General features: G+C 41.5%; 1 protein-coding gene across 8 annotated transcripts in view; it reads right to left on the reverse strand.

Moving 5' to 3' along the window:
• Pum2 (pumilio RNA binding family member 2) overlaps positions 1–11,136 on the reverse strand; it is a 78,420-nt gene extending 67,284 nt beyond the window's left edge. For 4 of the 8 annotated variants that reach the window (XM_028772229.1, XM_028772224.1, XM_028772225.1 and 1 more), the window contains exon 1: positions 10,881–10,969. The gene's annotated coding sequence lies outside the window, so the exon portion shown is untranslated. Of the gene's footprint in view, positions 1–10,502; positions 10,522–10,880 lie in introns of those variants that run through there. The other 4 variants (XM_028772226.1, XM_028772223.1, XM_028772227.1 and 1 more) reach the window with 2 other exon arrangements.
• Positions 11,137–11,466: the final 330 nt, after the last annotated feature.

Below are 11,466 nucleotides of genomic sequence, written 5' to 3' on the forward strand. Positions count from 1 at the left end.
ACACACACACACACACACACACACACACACACACACACACACACACACACGTATATTTTGGTTTTTCAAGACAGGGTTTCTCTGTGTAGCCCTGGCTGTCCTGGAACTCACTCTGTAGACCAGGGTGGCCTCAAACTCAGAAATCCACCTGCCTCTGCCTCCCAAGTGCTGGGATTAAAGGCATGCACCACCACTGCCCTGCAAGACTTATAAGGACAACATTTATATAATCATCAAGGCAGGAGCATGGCAGCATCCAGGCAGGCATGGTGTAGGTGTAACTACATCTTCTGAAGGCTACAATGAAGAGACTCACTTCCAGGCAGCTATGATAAGGATATCAAAGCCCACACCCAGTGACACACCCAGTGACTCCAAGGCTATATCTCCTAACAGTACCACTCCCTGGATAGAACTGAGTGAGCTAGAGGGGTCAAGGACACCAAAAGAAGAGTCAACCTGGAACCCTGGGAGACTCTACACATTTATAACAGATATGCAGCTTGGTCTTCATGTGGGTCTCCTAATAACTGGAGCAGGGGCTGTCTTTGTTCCCTGCCTTTGGATCCCCTTCCCCAAATTGGGCTGCCTTGTCTGGCCTCAGTGGGAGAGGATGCACTTAGTCCTGCTGTAACTTGATTTGCCAGAGTGGGATGAGACCCATAGGGTACTCTCTGAGAAGGGGGGAGGGACTTGTTAAGAGTTGGACTGGGAGGAGAGTGGCTTCAATCAGGATCTAACGTGAATGAATGGTTAAATAAATAAGTGAAAAAACTTGACTCTCTTCTTTGAAATAAGTTCCTTGTTCAATACATTTAAGATACATTGATCTCCAACACTCAGTAATTATTTTTAAGCTCTGAGCACATGTTTAACTTCAGTCACTGTGGCTTACCCATTATAGGCTCAGAAGTCCTAAAGACTTTACTCCAGTATCAGCACAGCTTTTTTTGGTCTATGTGTGGGCTGTAACTACTTGTTAGTATACAGATGTGTACATGTGTAGGCAAGAGGTAGATATTAGGTATCTATGTGCTCCAACTTTATTAAAACAGAGCAAGAGCTGAAGTTCATCAATTTAGCCACCAATGAATTTTAGCAATCAGCCTGTGTCTATCCACGCCCCACTCCCAGAACTGGGGTTATAGATGTGCATTATTTTGCCTAGCTTTTTATGTGGGTTCCGTCTGGGAATCCAAAATAAGATCTTCATGCCTATGTGCCAGGTACTTTACAAACTAAGACATTTCTCTATTTCCCATCATAACATTTTAAGTAAATGTTAGCACAAAAACGCCAAGAAAAAAACCCAGTAATTTCCTAGACAACTTGAAAAAAAATAAATATATGTACTTTTCTTTTGGCTGTGAGAAATTGACTTTATTTTTTTATTGGATATTTACATTTCAGATGTTATCCTCTTAGCCCATTCCTCCCCCCACCAAGGAACCCCCTATCCCATCACCCCTCCTCCGGCTTCTATGAGGATGTGCTCCCACCTACCCCCCCCCACTCCCACCTCCCCACCTTCAAATTCCCCCACACATGTCGTCCAGCCTTCATGGGACCAAGGATCTCCTCTCCGACCTATGCCCGAAAAGGGCCATCCTCCCTTACATATACAGCTAGAGCCATGGGTCCCTCCCTAAGTGCTCCCAGGCTGGTGGTTTAGACCCTGGGAGCTCTGGTTGGTTGGTATTGTTGCTCTCCTCATGGGGCCTCAAACCCTTTCAGTTCCTTCAGACTTCACTCTAACTCTTCCATTGGGAAGCCCTTGATCAGTTCAATGGTTAGCTGTGAGCATCCGCCTCTGATTATGTCAAACTCTGGCAGACCTCTAAGAAGACAGCTATATAAGGCTCCTGTCAGCATGCACTTCCTGACTTCCACATCAGCATCTACCTTTGGTGACTGCACATGGGATGGATACCCAGGTGGAATGGTCTCCAGACAGCCTGTCCTTCAATTTCTGTCCCACACTTTGTCTCCATATTTGCTCCCTTGAGTATTTTGTTACTCCTTCTAAGAAAGACCGAAGCACCCACGCTTGGTCTTCCTTCTTCATGAGCTTCATGTGGTCAGTGAGTTAACTCTTGGGTATTCCAAGTTTCTGGGCTAATATCCAATAATCAGTGAGTGAATACCATGTATGTTCTTTTGTGATTCGGTTACCTCACTCAGGATATTTTCTAGTTCCATCCATTTACCTAAGAATTTCTTGAAGTCATTGTTTTTTAATAGCCGAGTAATACTCCACTGTGTAAATGTACCACATTTTTTGTATCCATTCCTCTGTTGAAGGACATCTGGGTTCTTTCCAGCTTCTGGCTATTATAAATAAGGCTGCTATGAACATAGTGGAGCATATGTCCTTGTTATATGTTAGAGCATTTTCTGGGTATATGCCCAGGAGTGATATAGCTGGATCCTCAGCCTATGTCCAATTTTCTGAGTAACTGCCAGACTGATTGCACCATCTTGCAATCCCACCAACAATGGAGGTGTGTTCCTTTCTCCACATCCTTGCCAGCATCTACTATCACCTGAGTTTTTGATCTTAGCCATTCTGACTGGTGTGAGGTGGAATCTCAGGGTTGTTTTGATTTGCATTTCCCTGATGACTAAGGATGCTGGACATTTCTTTAGGTGCTTCTTGGCCATTCGAGTTTCCTCAGTTGAGAATTCTTTGTTTAGCTCTATAACTCACTTTTTAATAGGATTATTTGGTTGTCTGGAGTCTAATTTTTTGAGTTCTTTGTATACATTGGATATTAGCCCTCTATCAGATGTAGGATTAGTAAAGATCTTTTGCTAATCTGTTGGTTGCCGTTTTGTCCTATTGACAGTGTCCTTTGCCTTATAGAAACTTTGCAATTTTATGAAGTCCCACTTGTCAATTCTTGCTCTTAGAGCATAAGCCACTGGTGTTCTGTACTTTTCTATATAGGATATATAAAATATTGTTTTAACTTTATAATGGTTTGTGATTTTTAACAGTTAACACCTAACAGTTAAAAGCATTAGAATGTTTATTGTGGTCTCTCAAATAGTATAAAATATATGGTTTGTACAAATCTCTGAATTGAATAGTGAGTCTTTTTTAGATAACGAATTGTAATAATTTTTTCTCAGACATTCAAATAAACCATGAATTCTTGATCATTTTCTTCTCACCAACTTTCAGCGAGATGATTAATCAAAATATCCTAAAGCTACCAAACTCTGGGGCTGGAGAGATGGTCCAGCTGTTAAGAGAACTAAAAAATTCCCAACACCAATATCACAGATAACAATTATCTGAAACACTAGTTCTAGGGGATCCAACATCTTCTGGCTTCTTTTGGTTCCAGGCAGACACATGGTGCACAGACACATACACAAGCAAAACACTCACACACATAAAAAAATAAATAAACCTTAAATTTGAAATTGCAGTTTTTAAAGACTTTCATAAAAACCTTTTTTAAAAAAAGGGTTTGAGATAAAAGATTCTTCAGCACAACTTAAATATAATGTATTCTATATTCTTTAAACAGAAAATTCTAGTACTATCATATAAAATAAAATTTTTAATTTAAAAAACACAGATATTGAATAGTAAGACTAGTAATAATAAAACTAATAAATAAATTCTAAGTTACTTTTACTGTAAATCTCACTGCCAGAATTCCATACCCAGGACCCACAGTATATAGAGAGAAAACTCACCCAAGTTGTGTATACAGACACACAGAACAAAATACATTTTTAAAAATTTAAAGAAAAATATTTTAGATATGAACACCTTGTATTATCCAAAATATAACTGCTTCTTAAATAGAGATGCAGTATGACACAGCAGCTGCCTGATACTGCAGCCATGCCTTTTCGTATGTCAAGATAATGGAGTAATCCTCTCAAATTTTGGCTGTAGTTAGGAGCTCCAGTACTTGCCATCTGAAATGCCTCAAGGTTCCTATGAATGCTCACATCATGACCCTAGAAGAAAATTTTCAATTTCAGCTGCATACCATAAAGAATAATGTCACCCACTACACTGACTTTAGTTACCTTCTAAATAGCCAGAAAGGATTAAAACATGGCCGTCTGAACATACCAATTAGGGTGAGAAAAGGATCTCTGCTCAAATTTGGAATGTGAAGGTATTCACAAGTAGACAACGGCTATGAACTGAGCTAACAGTGAGCACCGTTCTGTTTAGCCCAAGGAATATCACCTAATCATCTGACACATTCTGCTTTATGCTTTGATGTATTACATCTAACTGAATGAAGAGCCTTAGCTATAAATACTGGCCCATAGTACGAATTTCTCTTTTTTGCCTCCCCCATCTTCATTCTTAAGAAAGAGCTCAAATATGTGGGCACAAAACCTAAGGAGAGAAAATATTTCCACATATAGTATAAAAACCACTTAACTCTGAAATTTGTTGTTTAGCAAAGAGTTACTTAGTATACACTTATTCTAATGTATATACTTCCATGGCTTTGCTCAATCTTTTTTGACTTGACTGTAACATTCAGACTAGATTGGTGTCTTAGGATTTCTATTGCTGAGGAAACACCATGACCAAAAACCAAGTTGGGGAGGAAAGAGTTTACTTCCAGACCATAGTCTGTCATTGGAGGAAGTCAGGGCAGGAACATGAAGGCAGGAGCTGATGCAGAGACCATGGAGGGATGTTGCTTACTGGCTTGCTTCCCATGGCTTGTTCAGCCTGCCTTCTTAGAAAACCCAGGACTACCAGTCCAGGGATGCCCATCACTCACAATGGGCTGGGCCCTCCCACATTGACCACTAATTAAGAAAATGCCCTCATTTCCCAATTATCAGCTGGATTTCATGGATGCATTTCCTCAACAGTAGCTCCTTTCTCTGTGATGACTCCAGTTTGTGTCAAGTTGACACACAAAACCAGCCAGTACAATTTGTTTACTAACTTCTTAAAACTAACATTTGGAAAGTAACATGAATTAATGTTTTGCAGGGGGAAAAAATTATACCTATTATGACCACATTATGTTGAACTCCAGTTGCTCCATTCAGATCTTGTCACTTCTTTCCCATCAGTCACTATGTGAATCCCTCTGACCGAATAACATTCCTATTTCTTGACATTAATATCTTTAAATTTTTATTTGTATCATCATTATTATATATGTGTATATGGCATTGAGTGTGAGGATGACAGTACCACAACACTCATGTAGAGACGAATTGTTGAACGACGTGGCAAAGTCAGCTCTCTCCTCCCACCTTTACACAGACTTGGGGTGGAATATACTTGGGTTACTAGGCTTGCATGGCTTGCTTGTTCCTCACTGAGTCTTCTCACCAACCCTAACTTCTCTAACTCTTTTTAAAAAAGACTCAGTTATTGCAATGGCTATTCCTGGTCGTCAACTTGACTATATCTAGAATGAACTACAATCCAGGATTGGAGGGCTCACCTGTGATCCAAGTCTTGAGGCTGGGAGACACAAGTTTCTGACCAGAATCTTGGCATTAAGATCTCCTGGGATTAAAGGCATGTACTACTGTAGTTCATTCTAGATATAGTCAAGTTGACAATCAGGAATAGCCGTTACAGTTATACCTATGCAAAGCTTTTCCTGATCACTGTATTTTCTACCCCAGAGCCCAGAGCCACCTTTATAATATCACCTTTATGACAGTTAGCATACTGTACAAAAACCCCAAGTTAACCCTTTCTCTACACTATAAACTCCGTAAGAACACGAATTACTGATTATCAACATCTAAAGACAGTGTAGCTCAAGACCAACCTACGATCCTCAAACAAGTGTGCTTTTGATAGTACACCTTAATGAAAATACACATTCAAAAACAAATATACTATATTCTTCAATGTTCCATGAATACTTTCTCAACAAGAATTTTGATTTAATAGGGCAATTTATTTTTAGCAAGCACTTAAGAGTACTCCTCTTTTACTGATGCAGAAACCACAGAATCTAGAAATTAAAGCATCCTTTCTCTCCATTTTTTTGAAAATCAATTATAATTATGCAACAAACGAAATGTTCCAGTCAGACATAGTGGCTTACCTATAATCCCAGCACTAGTTAGAGGAAAAAGGATTTTAAATTCAAGGTCATACTCTCAGGAGTTTCCACATCAACCTAAGCTACATAAGATCCTAACCTTACCCTGGACCCTTTTCAAAAAAACAACAAAAAAAAACCAAACCAAACAAACTGAACAAACAGTTGTAGAAAAAAATCTAGACCCACTCTCTAACTTCAAAACTTTATGTAGAACTAGGAATAAAGATTTAATTTTACTACATAAATGTCTGACGTTTAATCACAAAAATATAGATAAAATGGTATAGAGAAGTTCAAATAGCTCCTACCTGTGCTTAATTTTGTTTTTCAGAAACAGCATTTCTCTGTGTGTCCTAGAACTTGTTCTGTAGACTAGACTGGTCTCAAACTTAGATCTGTCTCTACCTCCCATGTGCTGGGATGGAAGACATGCCCCACCACCACTGGAGTATTTAATTTTTTTGATAGTTAACAAACTATGTAATTCAGTCTATTATTTCTTTCTTCCCATTCTGACAGCCTGTTACATAACTATCCACAGATTCCCCCTGCCTCTATATTTCACTTACCTGTATTGTCTGAATAAAATCAACTGCATCTTAGTTAAGATTCAGTTATCCCTGAGAAGTCTTTTGGAAATGGTGCCAAAGGGATAAGGTAACATCTCAGTAAGAGTGAAGACCTGAGTTCAGATCCCCAAAATCCTATATAGACAAATCCCTAGATCCTAAGGTAGGTAAGAGACTAAACACAAGAAACCCCTAAATCTCTGAGAGCCTGGTTTTTGCAATGGCAAACAACAGACTCCCATTTCCAACAAGGTGGAAGGTAAGGACCCACACCCAATATTATCCTCTGACCTCCACACATGCACTCTGACACATTCAAGTCCTGTGTTCGAATAGTCGAACACAAACACAAAAAGAACTTGCTACTCTTGACAAGTCAACTACAAGAAAAGTTATCACAAAGATCGATCTTCAAACTTGGTCCCAGATTTACTATTTGACTTTTTTTTTTTAAGGACTATACAGAAACAATACTTTCCTACTTTTCTAATCCACCACATTATATTTTTATTAGCAGTTACTGGTTCTATTCCTTCCCAGGGGTATCCAACTTTTGACAGCATTGTCATCTATGGAGTTCATACTTAAGAACCACACAGACGAATCTATTTAAAGTATTTCATAATGTTTCAGGTGAGTTTAGGGCTTTGTGGCGAGCTGCATCCACAGTTATTCTTGACCACATACAGCTAATGGACCAAGAGTTGGCCATGCCTGATAGGTAATACTGAGTAGATAGCATTGTAGTGTTGTCAAAGTATAGCCAAGTACACTAAATCCTTTCCAGGAAACAAATCTGGGGGATCAGTGGAGAGAGCTCAAGCATGTACTTTGCCAGAAAGTAGGTGATACTAATCTTGTTTTTTCCTGTCCTACTTATAGTCAATTAAAACATACCGACACATCTTTTTCACACTTATTCTGTAGTTGACAGCTAGCGTGACATGCACATCAGGTGGGCACATATGGATGTTTCTCAGTACTCTGAACTCTTTTATCCCTCCACAAAAGAAAAGGAGTGAAAAGAAGTGACATGTAGTTTAAGAATGGATAAGACTATAGCAGCCGAACTTGCAGAATGGAGTAAAGAAACCATCCTTTTGTCAACATGCTTGAATAAAATCAATCACTTTGAATTTCTTAAACCATTTCATTTTAGATTAAAAAAAGGCAAGAGTCAAAAAGATTCAATTAAAAAGTCAGTGAAAATTTAAAGTTACTCTTTAAGGTGAACGGTGCTAACTAGGCAAATCCTAAATTCTCATTTAAAGTTTAATCTCTTGAATTATGGGAAGAAAAAGCATCACTTCATCTCTAAATTTACTATTTCCTGAAATATAAGAAAAAGCATTGTGTACCTAACTATGTAACAATTCTACAGTGTTTCATGCACTAGAAAAGTTTGAAAATATCTTTCAGTCCACTTGTCAACTACAAAAGCAGTTATTTTTTTAAAACTGACTTGTCAACAGGGCAGTGTTGGCATTGCCCTTTGATCCCAGCACTTGGGAAGCAGATACAGGCAGATCTTTGAGTTGGAAGCCAACCTGGTTGGAGGCCAGCCTGGTCTGTAGAATGAGTTCCAGAGAACTATACAGAGAAACCCTGTCTCAAAATAAAACATTTTTTTCAGTTTGGAGGGACATTTTCCTACTGAATTAAAATTCAGAACCTACTGAACCAAGAAACAAGTTAGACTGACGGTGAACCAACAATTTTTAATGCTGGTAAAGCTACAGAAGAATAGTAGACTTAACGCGCTATCACTGGTAGCACAAGCCGCCAACTACCATCCTCTACTATACAAAAAAGCTGTCTATCCTGGTTGGTCTCATGAGGTAAGACACATTTTCTGCATGGGGCACACTCTCAGGAAAAGGGAGGAAGGGGTTCAGCATAGTACTTAATTCCCTTACAATAGGCCTAATAGACAACAAGGAGAAAACAAAGTGCAAGCCAGATAGTTTTCATGCCTTCTTAAAAATATGATCTATAAAGTTTGGCCGTGGCAGGGCACGCCTTTAATCCCAGCACTTGGGAAGAAGAAGCAAGTGGATCTCTGAGTTCAGGGCCAGCCTGGTCTACAGAGTGAATTCCAGGACAATCAAGGGCTACACAGAGAAACCCTGTCTCAATTACAAAAACAAAAATCTAATGTCACAAGCCAATTTCAATTTACCCACCTACAAGTGCACTGTTTATTAACTTGTTAATAAAATGGCCTAAAGCTGTGAATGAATACAAGTTATACAATGCCATGTGAGATACGAGTATTCACATAGTGTATTTCATATAAATACAAGCACACACCCACACACATACACACAGGCAGTTTTGGACGGTGGGAAGATCAGTTGTGGATGTTATACCTGGCCTAAATCTCTTAGTACTTCTGATAATGTAGAAAAAGATGTATTTAAAAGACAAACTATCTCTTAACACTAGAAAGATGAGGAAAGAAAATCCTTGTTTTTGTACCCGTGCTTACTTTAAAAATCTTGGGCAGGCAACAAAGTAGAAGCCTGCCTACAGCCTGACAACCTGAGTTCCATCCCCAGGAATCACAAGGTGGGAGGAGAGAAGTAACATCCACAATCTGTCCTCTGACCTCCATACACACACCACAAACATAGAGACAAAAAGTTACATTAAAATATAATATAATTTTAAAGAAAAAGTTACTTTAAAATCTTACTAAATATGAGCCACCTAAAGAAACTTTAGACTCAAGACAAAGAAAATTTTATTAAATCACTAGATAACTTAGATCGTCTGAAAATGTTTAAAAATGGTCCTGGCAAATCCACTTAAGGTCCATCAGCTAGACTGATAAAACAAAGTGAGAAAAATAAAATAAAAACCCCCAATACTGTTGTAAGTCTCTGAAATACAAAAAACTTATTGTAACTTCTTCGTGTGGAATAGCTGTGCCCCAAAACACCAAAGATAACCCTACAGAGCTTAATTTCTCCCAAAATTATTTTAAAGACATTCTTTCGATAAAGAACATGCAGTTAATTACTTATGACTGTTCACATGACGTAAATCATTTATAAACAGCAGGATATTGAACTAGCAACAGAGGCTTATTATTAACCAATTAAAAATATCCATCTTTGTATTTTTAACAGGATTCCTGGCCAGAATTCCCTAAACCATCCTCCATTCGCCCGGTCACATGGTGAAGAGTCACGAATCTAAACGGTGAAGAAGCTTTAAAGACGGCAAGGTAACTCCTTAAAACTGTTTTCGTGACACACTGTATCGTTTCCACGTATTGCACCCTGTTAAGAATTAAAAACATTTCTCCTGAAATTCTCACAGAAAACTCACCTCCAGATTTCTTTAAATCCAAAAAAACAAAAACAAAAACAAAAAACCAAAAGCCATAGCATGTCTTCTTACACATAAACCGTCCGAAATCCATTCCCTTCCTCAAAAGTTCAAATGTTACAAAATAAAAGGCTATTAAGAAAAATAGAGGTTTTAAAGCTATATTCTTGAAAGAAGCACTAACTTTACACGTGTTTGGGCATAAACTCCGCACAGTTTATTTCCCCTCAAATCTAACTGTATTCACAAGCAAAACTATGGTTCGAATATTTGAAGTCGCTGATTTAGTCTTAGGCTTTGAAGTTACACATTCTACCGAGAAGATGCTTCCCTAACAAAACACCACGTTCCTTACTGAAGCACCTTAACAGGTCGAACCCCTGTCCCTGTTTTCTTTCACATCCACATCCGTTTGCTAAGGTTTTCCTGGACACTCGCAGGCCTGAGGAACCCCCTCCGTCCCCAAATCCCTCGACACTCACCCACCCACCCACCCTCGTTCTCATAAAACCACTCCTTCCGCTTCACCCACTTCCAACTCGCACGTTTTTTCTGGATCCACCGTGCTTCTTCCAGACTGTGGGAACCCAAGGGCTGGGGACCGGCAGGCACACGGATTTGGTCACTAAGGCCGGCGAGGAGGGGCCGGCCGGGCCGGCCAGTCGCAGGGCGCGGGAAGGAAGCGGGAAAGCGGCGAGCTGCGCCCCCTCCCCCGCCGGCGCACACCCCCTTCCGGCTCCCCTCCCCCGGCATTGTGCGAGCGGGGCCCAGGCCGCAGCCCGCCGCGATACCCGCCCAGGCCCGACCTGTTCCCGCCCGAGGCCTGCTCCCATGGAGGCAGCCACACAAAGCCCGGGGCCGGCCCCCGCGGCGCCCACGGACGAGACGGAGCGAGCGCGGGCTGACTTACAGGGCTACTGCGGCCGCGCTGCCTCAGCCGGGGACACCGACCGTTGGGCACCGGCGGCGACGCTCTCGGCCGTCCGTCCTCCCCCTCCGCCTCCGGTGGCGGCGACGTCTTCTTTCTCCTCCTCCTACCTCCCTCCCCCCCACCCCACCTCCTTCTTCTCCTCCCCCTCCTCCTCCGAACCACCGAAGTACCGAGGGTGAGGCACAGAGACTCACAACAACATGGCTGCCACCGCCGCCTCCCCTCCCCTCCCTCCCCCGCCCACCGGCCGCGCGCAAAGCACTGCGGGAGAAAAGGGAGAGCGCTCACCCAGACGCGACGCCTCTCCGTGTAGTGCGTAGCTTCTCCCGCGCGGCGGGCGCAGGGGGCTGGCCGGGCCTCTGCGCGTGCGCACTGTCGCGGCGCCGTTCTCGTGGGTGCGGCCGCCATCAGGCGTGCACTTCCCGGCCTTTACCTTGTGTATTTAGGGCTGGGCATCACGCTCGACCTCTGGCGCCCTGCTCCCGGGGTCGTTCTTACGCCTCGTAGGATGCTGCAAACCTCCGACTTTCTGTATGAGGCTGAATTATTCATCCACGGCTTCCTC

The sequence above is a fragment of the Grammomys surdaster genome, unplaced genomic scaffold (genome assembly GCF_004785775.1).
Source record: "Grammomys surdaster isolate TR1022 unplaced genomic scaffold, NIH_TR_1.0 212, whole genome shotgun sequence".
NCBI classification, from domain to species: Eukaryota; Metazoa; Chordata; class Mammalia; order Rodentia; family Muridae; genus Grammomys; species Grammomys surdaster.